The sequence below is a fragment of the Labrus bergylta genome, chromosome 24 (genome assembly GCF_963930695.1).
Source record: "Labrus bergylta chromosome 24, fLabBer1.1, whole genome shotgun sequence".
NCBI classification, from domain to species: Eukaryota; Metazoa; Chordata; class Actinopteri; order Labriformes; family Labridae; genus Labrus; species Labrus bergylta.
In genome coordinates, this window is record NC_089218.1 from 1,469,525 (window position 1) to 1,485,508 (window position 15,984).

General features: G+C 34.4%; 3 long non-coding RNA genes across 5 annotated transcripts in view; 1 reads left to right on the forward strand and 2 right to left on the reverse strand.

The window, feature by feature from the left end:
- Positions 1 to 15,984, reverse strand: part of LOC110005164 (uncharacterized) — a 46,920-nt gene that overhangs the window by 6,311 nt on the left and 24,625 nt on the right. The window lies entirely within an intron of this gene.
- LOC110004785 (uncharacterized) lies at positions 8,730 to 9,339 on the forward strand. The gene is made up of 3 exons (XR_010665573.1): positions 8,730 to 8,865; positions 8,947 to 9,002; positions 9,227 to 9,339. It is a non-coding gene; the product is annotated as an uncharacterized lncRNA (long non-coding RNA).
- LOC109977827 (uncharacterized) lies at positions 12,505 to 15,955 on the reverse strand. Of its 3 annotated transcripts, none has more exons than XR_010665519.1 (5): positions 15,941 to 15,955; positions 13,884 to 14,777; positions 13,492 to 13,691; positions 12,865 to 12,942; positions 12,505 to 12,568 (listed from the first exon to the last, which is right to left on the reverse strand). It is a non-coding gene; the product is annotated as an uncharacterized lncRNA (long non-coding RNA). The 3 variants fall into 3 exon arrangements; XR_010665517.1 differs by having other exon boundaries at positions 13,492 to 13,766; XR_010665518.1 differs by having other exon boundaries at positions 13,492 to 13,766; positions 13,884 to 14,894.

Below are 15,984 nucleotides of genomic sequence, written 5' to 3' on the forward strand. Positions count from 1 at the left end.
TTCCAAAGGGAAAGCAGGTGTCTTTTAATCACATCCAGGATTCCTTCGATCCACAACCAGAAGGAATACGCTTTCTCGTTCGCACTCTGCTGACAGACAAATACATTTAGTTCAAAGAGAAGATGTAGTTTTAACTTTATGATGCACCAAAAAGACTCCATTAGTATCTGCTAACCTGTACATGTTTCTCTTATTGCAGCTTTTGGTTAAATTACAGATTTGAATACAGATTTTATTCATTTTTAACTTGTGGTATTAAAAAGTATCACAGATGTTGACGATCTTAAATCTCAGGCTGAATGGGGCTCACCTTGCAGAACTTGGTCCAGGGGATTTGTCCCTCTGGGAACTTCAGATTCTGAGGGAGAGGAGAGGAAAGAAGAAGAGATGGAAACACAAAAAGTCAAACCATTTGGTTTAAAACTACAGTTAAAGATACTCTGTTACGAATAGAAGACCTTTATTCAAAACTTTACTTCATATAAAAAGCACAGGCATCAAAATATACTGAAAATGCAAACCGTAAAACAGCTATACACGCGTCAACATTTAGATTGTATTAATGGTCTGTTTATGAATTTAAGGTGGCAGCTGTGAAACTTGTTTAAATCATTAAGATATCACCTAATTGTATCTTTGATATTTGTGATAAGTAAACATCTGTAATCATCAATGAGAGTCCTGGTTGTGTACCCTGGGCTCGGAGGTCAGCATGTTGTACCAGAGGATGGAGGCCCAGCCGCTGGGCAGCTGACAGACGTTAGAGATGACAACAACAGGCAGGGACATGGCCTACAACAACAAAAACAGCAGCAAACATCAGGAAATAATCATAAACAAACTCATAAACTCTATAGTTTGACTGTAGTTACTAATCCTGTCCACTAGATGGCAGCCAAACGCTGCTGTTTCATTTAACATCCAATCTTTCCCCACTTCCGTTCCACAGCTTAGTAGCACTGCGTGTTTTAAAGTATATATTTCATAATAATTAAATGCTTTGTTGTGCTTCAAATGATCTACATGATATTGAAGGTTTTAACTCTTTGTGGCTTTAATGTAACTTCTACACTTTACAACCACGGACTGTGAATATTACAATATAACTCACCTGGAGGTTAACAGCCTCGTCAGGTCTAATTAACCGCTACATCATGCATTCATATTACACTGCTGCCCTCTGCTGGCGATGGGTTGTAATTACATCCAACAGTCACTATAACAGAAATGTATCCTCTTTTTAACCTTTTTTTCCACCACATAAATGTGTGGAAAAATATAAATAGTGCAGTTACTTCTGTAAAGCAAAATTCTGTATTTTCTTCTTGTGTTTTTTTGTACAGGTGTGTGCAGGTGTTTCCTCGCTCTGTGCTGCAGCTCAGAGGTAAAATGATTTTCTAAACATTACTGTTCACAGAGCTCAGAGATTAAATGTTCATCTTACTCAAGTTATATGAATAAACTTCATTTATTTAATCTAAAAGTAAAAGCTCTTCATCCAGCCTTCTGTGTTTAATTTACTCAAAGAAACAGCAGTCTGATTCATTTATTATTTAAGTGCAGCAACCAACAACTAACCACCAGAGGGCGCCCTCTCCATATAAAGTGATTTATAAACGATAAAATACATTTATTTTAATTCTTATAACTAACCACCAGAGGGCGCCCTCTCCATATAAAGTGATTTATAAACGATAAAATACATTTATTTTCAACCTATAACTTTTAATTAGAGTCTTAAATCATTGTTTGGTAAATTATTTATATTAAAGCTGCATTTTTACCTTAAACCTTTTCTTCTTAGGTTAAATTTTACTTTTCAAACTTACTTTTTAATCAATTTAATTCGTTTATTGTCGTTTGGTTTTCTTAATGAAAATACCACAAACCTTTTTATTGATTTAATTGAAATGATCAATTTAATTAAAACTGCTTTTTTGATTATAATTAAAATATTTGATGTGAGTACATCTTACAGCTCATTGAGGTAATTTAGATTAAACATAAATTAAAAGGAAACATTTACAAGTTAAAAAGGTTGTTTTAAAATTCTTCTTCCTTGCCTTGATTTTGTTAACTTTCATATGCTCATAACTCTTCTTCACCTACCTTATGTTCTCGATTAACATTCAAAGATAATATTAAGTTCATTGATAATATCACAGATCAATTACAACTCTGAATATATATCATATATATGTATAAAGCTCGCACAAGTTAAAGGTAAACAAACTTGTAGAATTATTGTAAAAGTTATAATATAAGATAAATCTGTTTAGATGTTTCTTAAGACCTTATACTCAATGTTTCTATTTTATATTCTACATTTAAACTTTGAATTTAAGTTTGCTTCGGTCTCATCCAAAACCCTTAAAGTGAAGTTAAACACAGATCATTTACAGTGAAGAAGAGTTATGAGCATATGAAAGTTAATAAAATCAAGGCAAGGAAGAAGAATTTTAAAACAACCTTTTTAACTTGTAAATGTTTCCTTTTAATTTATGTTTAATCTAAATTAGCTCAATGAGCTGTAAGATGTACTCATATCAAATATTTTAATCATAATCAAAAAAGCAGTTTTAATTAAATTGATCATTTCAATTAAATCAATAAAAAGGTTTGTGGTATTTTCATTAAGAAAACCAAACGACAATAAACTAATTAAATTGATTAAAAAGTAAGTTTGAAAAGTAAAATTTAACCTAAGAAGAAAAGGTTTAAGGTAAAAATGCAGCTTTAATATAAATAATTTACCAAACAATGATTTAAGACTCTAATTAAAAGTTATAGGTTGAAAATAAATGTATTTTATCTTTTATAAATCACTTTATATGGAGAGGGCGCCCTCTGGTGGTTAGTTATAAGAATTAAAATAAATGTATTTTATCGTTTATAAATCACTTTATATGGAGAGGGCGCCCTCTGGTGGTTAGTTATAAAAATTAAAATAAATGCATTTTATCGTTTATAAATCACTTTATATGGAGAGGGCGTCCTCTGGTGGTTAGTTATAAAAATTAAAATAAATGCATTTTATCGTTTATAAATCACTTTATATGGAGAGGGCGCCCTCTGGTGGTTAGTTATAAGAATTAAAATAAATGTATTTTATCGTTTATAAATCACTTTATATGGAGAGGGCGCCCTCTGGTGGTTAGTTATAAAAATTAAAATAAATGCATTTTATCGTTTATAAATCACTTTATATGGAGAGAGCGCCCTCTGGTGGTTAGTTTTAAAAATTAAAATAAATGTATTTTATCGTTTATAAATCACTTTATATGGAGAGGGCGCCCTCTGGTGGTTAGTTATAAAAATTAAAATAAATGCATTTTATCGTTTATAAATCACTTTATATGGAGAGGGCGCCCTCTGGTGGTTAGTTATAAAAATTTAAATAAATGCATTTTATCGTTTATAAATCACTTTATATGGAGAGGGCGCCCTCTGGTGGTTAGTTATAAGAATTAAAATAAATGCATTTTATCGTTTATAAATCACTTTATATGGAGAGGGCGCCCTCTGGTGGTTAGTTATAAAAATTAAAATAAATGCATTTTATCGTTTATAAATCACTTTATATGGAGAGAGCGCCCTCTGGTGGTTAGTTTTAAAAATTAAAATAAATGTATTTTATCGTTTATAAATCACTTTATATGGAGAGGGCGCCCTCTGGTGGTTAGTTATAAAAATTAAAATAAATGCATTTTATCGTTTATAAATCACTTTATATGGAGAGGGCGCCCTCTGGTGGTTAGTTATAAAAATTTAAATAAATGCATTTTATCGTTTATAAATCACTTTATATGGAGAGGGCGCCCTCTGGTGGTTAGTTATAAGAATTAAAATAAATGCATTTTATCGTTTATAAATCACTTTATATGGAGAGGGCGCCCTCTGGTGGTTAGTTATAAAAATTAAAATAAATGCATTTTATCGTTTATAAATCACTTTATATGGAGAGGGCGCCCTCTGGTGGTTAGTTATAAAAATTAAAATAAATGCATTTTATCGTTTATAAATCACTTTATATGGAGAGGGCGCCCTCTGGTGGTTATTTGTTGGTTACTGCACTTCAATAATAAATTAATCAGACTGCTGTTTCTTTGAGTAAATTAAACACAGAAGGCTGGATGAAGAGCTTTTACTTTTAAATTAAATAAATGAAGTCTATTCATATTACTTGAGTAAGATGAACATTTAATCTCTGAGCTCTGTGAACAGTAATGTTTAGAAAATCATTTTACCTCTGAGCTGCAGCACAGAGCGAGGAAACACCTGCACACACCTGTACAAACAAACAAGAAGAAAACCCTGCATTCTGAGTTCAACCAATGCTTCTTTTCGCAGCATTTTCATCCAAACTCGGACACCCGTCATCCGCTCGAGTGGTCCAGGGTCGATATTAAACTTTGGCGCACCTGAGGAGCACACCTGAGCGTGATGCGCAGCAGCGGAAGTGACGTCGGCTTGTCACTCTCAGGTAAAGCTCGTATCGACGTAGAGAACTCATTGTGAATTAGGAGACACAATAACAATAACAAAATTAAGTAAAACACCGAAAATAAATAAAATATTCAGTTTTAGATTCACAATCTACAAATGTGGATAGATACTGTTGTTGAAATGATTTGTCTACTAGTGAAATTATCCAAACACTCCTGCTATTATACCAAAGGAAACACTAATATTTTACTGACTTTAAAAACACATGTTCAATCTTGTGGTAGTTATAGGTGTAGTCACTTTAATTTCCAACAATTTTACAAATTATTAAGTCTTTTCATTTAGTTTGTTTTAACCTATTCTTAGATAAGTATAAAAGATGGTTGAAAATAATTAAAATAATCTGAATTCAAACAATGTTGGTAGGTAACTGCACTATTTATATTTTTCCACACTTTTATGTGGTGGAAAAAAAGGTTAAAAAGAGGATAAATTTCTGTTATAGTGACTGTTGGATGTAATTGCAACCCAGTGCCAGCAGAGGGCAGCAGTGTAATATGAATGCATGATGCAGCGGTTAATTAGGCCTGACCTTTTAACCTCCAGGTGAGCTATATTGTAATATTTACAGTCTATGGTTGTAAAGAGCAGAAGTTACATTACAGCCAGCCCGATTGAAGATGGAATATCTGCCTCTTATTTAGCCTACCAATCAACATTAAGGCTTGTGTTGATGTGAGATATCGGCGCCCTCTGGTGGTCAGAAGGGCTTACGGCAGCGCTCTATAACACTGTTTATACTAATACACACATTTTTTAAATAAATAATCAAAATACACTGAGTTTACTGCACACTTCAAGTTTACTTTTTCTTTAAATTTTATTTTATTTTCCATGTTTTGTACTTTTTTGCACTATTTAGAATTTATTACTGTAAATATTACTTATCTATCTATTATTTTATTCTATCTATTTTACCTTATTTTATTTTACCTTATTTTGGTTGTATTGCACCGTGGGACAGAGACAAACGCAATTTCGATTCCACACATTTTGAAATTGACAATAAAGTTGACTTTGTTTCATTTCAGACCTTTATTTCAGCCTCATTGAGGTTTCCTTTGTTTACAACGACATCTAGCTACAAAGAAGAGCAGAAATAAAACACCAGAGACGGGTCAGGATGATCCTCAGTAAAAACACCAGGCACCATTATAGAAATAATAATAATACTTTCAGGGATTTATTTCACATTATTTGAACAACAATGTTCATCAGGGAAATTTGAACAAACTGAATACAGAGAAATAATCAGTGCCCTCCACTGGCACTAAAGAGTTCAGTTTTTTCTACAAACAGAAGAATCTTCAGTCTGATGAGGTTTTTAAACTCATATGTCTGTCTCCTTTATTGATACGTGTTTGTGTCCTCAGAGGAGCTGCAGACACGACCTACACGAAGACGAGAAGAAGAACAAGACGGACATATCAATAAAAAAGTTTGTTTTGCCTTTAATTAGCTTTCATAACTCTGAAATAACATTACGATTTTTTTTTCTGACTAAATAATATCAGATAAAACAGATAGTATGAAAAGTGCTGCAGTTACTCCCTCTGACCACAGGAGGGCAGTAAACATTAGGGTTATTTCCGTGGTGACTAGTACTGAGAGGTTTAATAATCCGAATATAATGCGGGGAAGAAATGTCATTGTAAGAATTATTTTCAGTGTTGTAGTTACTGACAGTGACCACAGGGGGGCAGTGATGATCACAGCTCTCTCTATCTGTTTGTATTAGTGTTGTTAATGATCATAAAATGAATAAAGTCTCATGATATTTAAGTTTTTGTTTCCATAAAAAGACATCATGCAGTTAGACAATTAGACCAGTAGGTGTCAGTAACACAGCATCTGAACACATTTCAAAATAAAACATTTTCTCTGTAATTACAACAAATCCTGTTCAAAGAAATGTAATGTTCTGCGACAGCTACAGCTTATGTGACATGAATTGTGCCAATTCACAACACGACATGTCCCAATTTAAAAAAAAAAAACATACTAACCCAGGGGTGGGCAACTTGTGGCCTGGGGGCCAAATGCGACCCCCATCAACCCTAAACGTGGCCCTCAGGTACATTTTTACATATCTATTTATTGGAAACATGAAGAAAACAAAATCTAACCCAAATAAAACACAGAAAATGTTTGTGATAATACAACATCATGATGATTGGAATAAACCTGGGTTTTATCATTCACTGTAAATTATCTGTGTTTAACTTCACTTTAAGGGTTTTGGATGAGATTTAAATTCAAAGTTTAAATGTAGAATATAATATAGAAACATTGAGTATAAGGTCTTAAGAAACATCTAAACAGATTTATCTTATATTATAAGTCTTACAATAATTCTACAAGTTTGTTTACCTTTAACTTGTGCAAGCTTTTGGGGGAAAGAAAATGCTGAATACATATATATGATATATATTCAGAGTTGTAATTAATCTGTGATATTATCAATGAACTGAATATAATCGAGAACATAAGGTAGGTGAAGAAGAGTTATGAGCATATGAAAGTTAATAAAATCAAGGCAAGGAAAATTTTAACTTGTAAATGTTTCCTTTTAATTTATGTTTAATCTAAATTAGCTCAATGAGCTGTAAGATGTACTCACATCAAATATTTTAATCATAATCAAAAAAGCAGTTTTAATCAAATTGATCATTTCAATTAAATCAATAAAAAGGTTTGTGGTATTTTCATTAAGAAAACCAAACGACAATAAATTCATCAAATTGATTAAAAAGTAAATTTGAAAAGTAAAATTAAACCTAAGAAGAAAAGGTTTAAGGTAAAAATGCAGCTTTGATATAAATAATTTACCAAACAATGATTTAAGACTCTAATTAAAAGGTATAGGTTGAAAATAAATGTATTTTATCGTTTATAAATCACTTTATATGGAGAGGGCGCCCTCTGGTGGTTAGTTATAAAAATTAAAATAAATGCATTATATCGTTTATAAATCACTTTATATGGAGAGGGCGCCCTCTGGTGGTTAGTTGTTGGTTACTGCACTTCAATAATAAATGAATCAGACTGCTGTTTCTTTGAGTAAATTAAACACAGAAGGCTGGATTAAGACCTTTTACTTTTAGATTAAATAAATGAAGTCTATTCGTATTACTTGAGCAAGATGAACATTTAATCTCTGAGCTCTGTGAACAGTAATGTTTAGAAAATCATTTTACCTCTGAGCTGCAGCACAGAGCGAGGAAACACCTGCACACACCTGTACAAACAAACACAAGAAGAAAATACAGAATTTTGCTATACAGAAGTAACTGCACTATTTATATTTTTCCACACATTTATGTGTTGGAAAAAAAGGTTAAAAAGAGGATACATTTCTGTTATAGTGACTGTTGGATGTAAATACAACCCATCGCCAGCAGAGGGCAGCAGTGTAATATGAATGCATGATGCAGCGGTTAATTAGACCTGACGAGGCTGTTAACCTCCAGGTGAGCTATATTGAAATATTCACAGTCCGTGGTTGTAAAGTGTAGAAGTTACATTACAGCCACAAAGAGTTAAAACCTTCAATATCACGTAGATCATTTGAAGAACAACAAAGCATTTAATTATTATGAAATATATACTTTAAAACACGCAGTGCTACTAAGCTGTGGAACGGAAGTGGGGAAATATTGGATGTTAAATGAAACAGCAGAGTTTGGCTGCCATCTAGTGGACATGATTAGTAACTACAGTCAAACTATAGAGTTTATGAGTTTGTTTATGATTATTTCCTGATGTTTGTTGCTGTTTTTGTTGTTGTAGGCCATGTCCCTGCCTGTTGTTGTCATCTCTAACGTCTGTCAGCTGCCCAGCGGCTGGGCCTCCATCCTCTGGTACAACATGCTGACCTCCGAGCCCAGGGTACACAACCAGGACTCTCATTGATGATTACAGATGTTTACTTATCACAAATATCAAAGATACAATTAGGTGATATCTTAATGATTTAAACAAGTTTCACAGCTGCCACCTTAAATTCATAAACAGACCATTAATACAATCTAAATGTTGACGCGTGTATAGCTGTTTTACGGTTTGCATTTTCAGTATATTTTGATGCCTGTGCTTTTTATATGAAGTAAGGTTTTGAATAAAGGTCTTCTATTCGTAACAGAGTATCTTTAACTGTACTTTTAAACCAGATGGTTTGACTTTTTGTGTTTCCATCTCTTCTTCTTTCCTCTCCTCTCCCTCACAATCTGAAGTTCTTCCTCAGCCCTCCGCAGGCCAAGTGGTCTCAGCTGTCCGAGGTCCTCAGCTGGCAGTTCTCCTCCGTCACCAAGCGAGGCCTGAACCAGGAGCAGCTCAACATGCTGGCTGACAAACTGCTCGGTAGAAATACTTTTCTTTAACAGATAAACACCTGCAGGACTTTCAAACAGGCCTTTAACTTTTATTTATTTTTATCTTCAGGAGCCAAAGCCAAGAGGAACCCAGAGGGACAAATCCCCTGGACCAAGTTGTGCAAGGTGAGCCCCATTCAGCCTGAGATTTAAGATCGTCAACATCTGTGATACTTTTCGATACCACAAGTTAAAAATGAATAAAATCTGTATTCAAATCTGTAATTTAACCAAAAGCTGCAATAAGAGAAACATGTACAGGTTAGCAGATACTAATGGAGTCTTTTTGGTGCATCATAAAGTTAAAACTACATCTTCTCTTTGAACTAAATGTATTTGTCTGTGAGCAGAGTGCGAACGAGAAAGCGTATTCCTTCTGGTTGTGGATCGAAGGAATCCTGGATGTGATTAAAAGACACCTGCTTTCCCTTTGGAATGACGGGTGAGTGCTGCCGTCTTTCTTCAGTGTCAAGACACTTTTCTGAGATGTCAGGAGTTTTTCAGGAGTTTTCTGTAAGTGTGAAACCCCTTTAGTCTGTCTTTTAAAGGGGTCTGTCTAAGACAGACTAAGACAAAATAACCTGTCCTCTGATTGTAAGCAACACTCTCTTTTCTTTTTTTTTCTTCTGAAGAAAGCAAATCAATTATTTTCTTCTTTCTGAGTGAAGACTTGGAGTGAGACCAAAACTGTCAACTGAGAAGTTTCTTCATTTCATCCAAGTCTTCTTTCTGTACTCTCTTTCAGTGTCTTTGTTTCATCAGTGGTTGAACTCTGATGATCATTTTATCTGCTCTTAGAGGTGTGGTAAAGACCCTCACTACTTTTAAGTTAGATACAGGTCAGTGCAGTAACCAGTCACCTTCTAGACACATTTCAGTGATTACATTCACTCTACTTGGAAGTCAAAGAATTTAGATTTTTGCACGATAATTACGAGGCAGAAAAGGCTTAAAAAGACATGGATTCAAAGCAAAAACCCTTATCTGCCAGCTGTGTTTTATTTAGTTATAGTAGTTTACAGCTTTCATTGTCTGTTTTCTTTGATTTTGAGGAAACTTGTTTATTGTAGTCTTTAATTATCTACCACTAATAAGAAAATAAGAAAAATATATTGCCTAATATGTCATGGGAACACAATCTGCTTTCTTCCTCAGGAGTGAAACGCTCCAACGTACACAAGAATATGCAATCAGTGAAGTTGCACTTCAGATTCTTTGAGAGACTAACATGCACGTGTGATTAACAGACAATGGATTTTAATTAACATAAGCAGTAAACAGTTGCTTTTTATAATTAAGAAAATATGTTATCTGTGATTCAGTCAAGTCACATTTATTTATAAAGAAATAAAACAAAGAAAGCAGTTTGAATTTGTATCTAGAACAAGAAAGGTGAAAAAAACAAATGCAGTAATTCACAGAGTGACCACAGGAGGGCGCAGTTTCACCTTTAAACTCCATCTTTACACATTAGTATCTCAAACTAACTAATTGATCTGCTTCTTGGACACTTTGGAGAACGACAGGGAGAGGAAGAGAGAAACTGGAGGTAAACATCATGAACACTGAATTTATCTGTGGGTAAGAATTCAGTCAGTGTCCTAAAGACCGGAAAACAGGTTAGCTTCGTCCTGCTAACGAATGCAGTTACCGGTAGTTACCATGGTGACCCGAGTTTGACTTTCTCATGTTGCTTGGTTACCAAGAGTTCAAAGTTTAAAAAAAACAGAAAAACAAGTAAATTACATTAAGAAATATTTTTTATCATTAAAACATTTGATTTTTGACTTAGTCTTGTTTTTGTGTCCTCTTATTTATAACTTTTTCATTTCTCCGATAGAAACTTTCTGCGACACTTCCGGTTGAAGCTTCCGGTAATCACGCCCAGGTGTGTTCAGGTGTTCTCAGGTGTGTATATCATTGTTTCGAGCAGGTAAGCGGTGCGGACCGCGGGCAGCATGTTGGAAGAAGAAGGAGCCGGGGAAGGAAACATGAAGTCTAGATACTCAGTGAGTAATTAAAAGTCCAGTTTTGTGTGAAAAGCCACGAAATAGAAATACCTGGGGCTGCTAACACCTGGGCTAATGCTCATGCTGACGTCATTACAAATGTTTGTTAAGCGGATAAAACGTCAGAGTAAGATGATGATAACGTTTATCAATATTATGAAGGTAACGCGACGTTTTCTTTGTCTTTTCAACTTGTTTTCTCCAATTAAACTTATAAAAAACAGTTATCAATTAAAATGATAAAAAACAATTACAAGTAAAGGAGGTCGTCTCAAGTGCTCTCAGCCTGGATTTAAAAGCATTCAAAGAAATCACCTCAGTTATTTTCCAACTAATTGTTTAACTTCACAACACCGGGTTAAAGTAAAGCCAAAGTTAATAAACTAATATGTAAATTAATTAATCAGAGGTAAAATGATTTTCTAAACATTACTGTTCACAGAGCTCAGAAATTAAATGTTCAGCTTGCCCAAGTAATATGAATAGACTTCATTTATTTAATTTAAAAAGTAAAAGCTTTCTGTGTTTAATTCAAACTCAAAGAAACTGCAGTCTGATTCATTTATTATTTAAGTGCAGTAACCACCAGAGGGCGCCCTCTCCATATAAAGTGATTTATAAACGATAAAATGCATTTATTTTCAACCTATAACTTTAATTAGAGTTTGTGTTCTTGTGACAGTTAATGTATGGTAAAGATGTTTCTTAAGACCTTATACTCAATGTTTCTTTATTATATTCTACATTTAAAGTTTGCTTCATCCAAAACCCTTAAAGTGAAGTTAAACACAGATCATTTACAGTGAATGATAAAACCCAGGTTTATTCCAATCATCACAATGTTGTATAATCACAAACATTTTCTGAGTTTTATTAACTTGATGAACTAAAATTAGTTTTTCTTCTCCAACAGGAACTCTGTTGACATCTTCCAGGAGGATCCCCCGTCGGTGGCCGTCTTCCTGCTCAGGTAGGAGACTCAAAGCTTTCTTGATGTTGTTTTGTTATGTTCCAGGTTTTAGGTCTTATAGATGTTTAGACTCAGTTATTTTAATCATTTGACTTGATCCTTTTTATATTGGAGGAACATCAGGTGTTTAATGAAATACTACATTTTTATAATCCTTATTTCATTAAACACCTGATGTTCCTCCAAAAAGGATCAAATGATTAAAATAACTGAGTCTAAACTTTTATACGACCTAAACCTGGAACATAATTAAACATTAAGAACCCTTTGAGTCTCCTATCCAATGGGGATGCTGTGACACCTTCTTGTGCTGATGTAACATGTAGAAAAACACAGGTCATGTCTGTTCAATATTGTAATAAAACTACTGCTGTATCCATTCTGCATCAGTGACTTGTGTTACATCTGTGCTCAGTTCATCTGCCAGCTGTGTTTTATTTATAGTAGTTTACCACTTTCATTATTCCTGAGGAAACTTGTTTCTAGTAGTCTTTAATTATGTACAAATAAACATGTTTCCTAATGGAAAATTTGTTTTATACAAGATAACAAATCTAACACTTCAAGTTCACAACTGTGTGACAAAGGAAACTACTACAAAACATCTATTAGGAATTGAAGATGCTGACAAGACAAAAAAAACACAAGGTCCAACAGGAACAGGTAAACTTTAATCCGAAGAAACTCCTTCGGAGTTCAGAGCGAGGAAACACCTGGAATATCAGACACAAGAAACAAAGACATCAGGGTTTAAAGTTCATGTCAGGTTGCATCTATGAGTAATTTACAGCTAGGATTGTACAAAACATGAAAAGTAAAATGGGCCATTCTGATAATTAAGTGATTAAAAATTATTAATGCAAGTCAAAATAATCTCTACATCAAAGAGAGTGTTAGGATTAAAATTTAAAAGTTTGTAGCATCATGTCAATTTTGAATATGATATATAAAGAATATGACTATATGTGACTCAAACAGTTAAAATAAAAGAGCCAAGAAAAATACTCACCAAATGTTGAAGGAAGTGAGGCAGCGTGGTGTAGCAGACATGCTAACAGCACTTCATCTTGTTTTGGTCAGGCTGCCCCTAAAAGTGTTAAAAAAAGAAACACATCACAATTAGTTTAAACTTCAAAATGTTTGTTTTTGGAGACAAGTGAATAAAAAAGAACTGATTTATGAAAGTTAACATTCAGTTTGTTATAATGTCACATTGGGCCTGTTTTTTTGGAAAGTAACTACTGCTGTGTCCATTCTGCGTCACATTGACTTCAGTACCTGGGGGGGAGAGAGAGAACATCTGTGATCAGGTTCAGCTGCACTGCATTAGTCCTTAATGTCGTTGGTTATCTGCCAGCTGTGTTTTAATTAGTTATAGTAGTTTACATGTTTATTGTTAGCCGATAAATCTGTCGCCCAAAAGGAGAAGTCAATCAACTCCTTTTGAGGACCAAGACCTTCAACCTCGTCATACAGAGCACTGATAATAACTTTAATTATCTGTGGTTTTTAACATTCTCTCGCTCTCTCTGTGTAGAGCTGCTGGTTGAGTGTGTGAAGAACAAAGACTTCAAGAAGGTGAGTGACAGTTTCATCTCTCACTACAGACCTTTGCACCTCATTCCTACATACTCACATGTGTCTTTGAACTGAATCATCAGCTGCAGGAGCCCCACCTGAAGGGAGGCCGCACCTGAAGGGAGGCCGCACCTGAAGGGAGCCCCACCTGAAGGGAGCCGCACCTGAAGGGAGCCCCACCTCACTCGACTCATCACGCTGCCAGTGCAGGAAGCAAAGAGATGGTCCTCTACATCCTCCACAGGTGTGTGTGCAGTCCTCCACATGTATGGAGTGAGTCAGGATGTTAGTTACTCTTTTGACTTATTCACCACATTGAATAAGGAGTGAAAACTACAACACACAACAACATTTAGTTTAGTCATTACCAAAGTTCTAAATTCAAACAATAAACTAATACAAGACAAAAGAAAGCTTAGTTGTTAACTTCAGTAAAGTGAAGGAGCTTACATTTCTGTTGCTGCCTGCTCTGTGCAGCTTTGAAGATTAAAGAAGGAACCCTCCACTTCCTGCTTCCTTTATAGGCAGGGCTTGATCAGTCACTTCCTGTAGCAGTCTCTGACAGGCCAACAGGGGGTGCCATTGCACCATGCGTAGCTCATTAAAAGAATCCTTAATTGTTGTTGTTTTTTACGATTAATGAATGTATGTGGGTTCTTTTCAACATAGGAATATGATGTTTTTTTCTTTCTTTCTGTATTTTAGTGTTTGAATAAATGGGAAACTTTCAATGACAGGCTTGTAAAACAATAAGTCAGTTCAATCAATCTTTATTTTGTAGAGCGCCAACTCAATACAAATGTTATCTCAAGACACTTTACAAACAGCAGGTAAGAGAGAGTCTTGTCTGGGTTAAAGGCAGGGTTGATCATTTTCTAAAAGTAGCATTCCCTCAGTGCTGCGTCTGCACCCACCCCAGAAGTGGACCTCAGCTCATTGCTTGCATTGTCAGGACCAAAAGACAATTTCAACCACAATCTTAAAAAGTGGATCTGGAGAAGATCACCAACCCTGCCTTTAAGTAGTTTTTAGTCCTTACAGAAAAACTGCAGTAAGTACAGATTCTATTTGTGCTTGAAAACATCCAACATTGAACTGAAACCATGAGGTTTTTAAAATGTTAAACACTTTATTTAAATGTTAACAGAGTGTAGATGATGATGCTGTTCCTGTATCTGTGCTCTGATCTCTGTTCAGTCTATATGTGATGATATATGTGCCATCATAAACACAAGACACCAAAAGAAGCAGCAGGGGGGTTGATGTCTGTTCCTCGGGTGATGTTGTCTCTCTCTCTCTTTTCTGTTGACCAGGGGGGAGACGGTCCTTCACCGAGCTGCGTCCCTGTGTCAAAGAACTATCTGTCATTATCTGGTTGAAGCAGGAGCCTCGCTCATGAAGACAGACCTACAGGTACACTTCAGACGCTAACCTGCAGGCATCCAGTAACTCAGCAATGACCTAGATACAGAGAGAGGAGAGGCAGACAGATAGTTTCTTTCTTGGTGTTCACATATCATGTAAACAGTGTCTCTAGTGACGTCACTGATGATCCATATTTAACTTTGAACCATATTATCCTAATATATGATTGACCATATACAATGGATGTAACAATGGACGATTAATGAATTTAGGTTAGTATGTCCTTTTAAATTATATGAAGTACATTATATTAAGTAAGTTAAGTAAGTTTCATCCAACACACAAATCAAAGAAAACGGACAATACAACGTTAAACTAAATCTATAACTAAACAAAACTACAGACTGAAAGATTAAAACAACAAACTAAGACAAACTACGACTGAAAGAAAACTGCACAGAAAAGCTACAAGACAGCAGCTAAAAGGTAAACAAAACTAAACAACAGCTAAAAGGGAAATAAAACAACAGCTAAAAGGTAAATAAAACAACAGGTAAACTAAGACAACAAGTTCTTCATCCAGCCTTCTGTGTTTAATTTACTCAAAGAAACAGCAGTCTGATTCATTTATTATTTAAGTGCAGTAACCAACAACTGACCACCAGAGGGCGCCCTCTCCATATAAAGTGATTTATTTATTTATTTTCAACCTATAACTTTAATTAGAGTCTTGCATCATTGTTTGATAAATTATTTATATTAAAGCTGCATTTTTACCTTAAACCTTTTCTTCTTAGGTTTAATTTTACTTTTCAAACGTACTTTTTAATCAATTTAATTCGTTTATTGTCGTTTGGTTTTCTTAATGAAAATACCACAAACCTTTTTATTGATTTAATTGAAATGATTAATTTGTTTGAATTTATTTGAATTTAATTATTTTTTTCTTACAGCTCATTGAGCTAGTTTAGATTAAACATAAATTAAAAGGAAACATTTACAAGACTTTTACTTTAGGAGCACTCAAACGTGTGCATCTAATTTACAGCTAGGATTGAACAATACGTGAAAAGTCAATGAGCCATTATGATACATTACTCATTTTAAATTAACTGTTTTTTTCAACTGAAAATACTTCTTACCTTTGTGAAAGAAAAGTCAAATAATATTGTTGCAACGAGCGGAG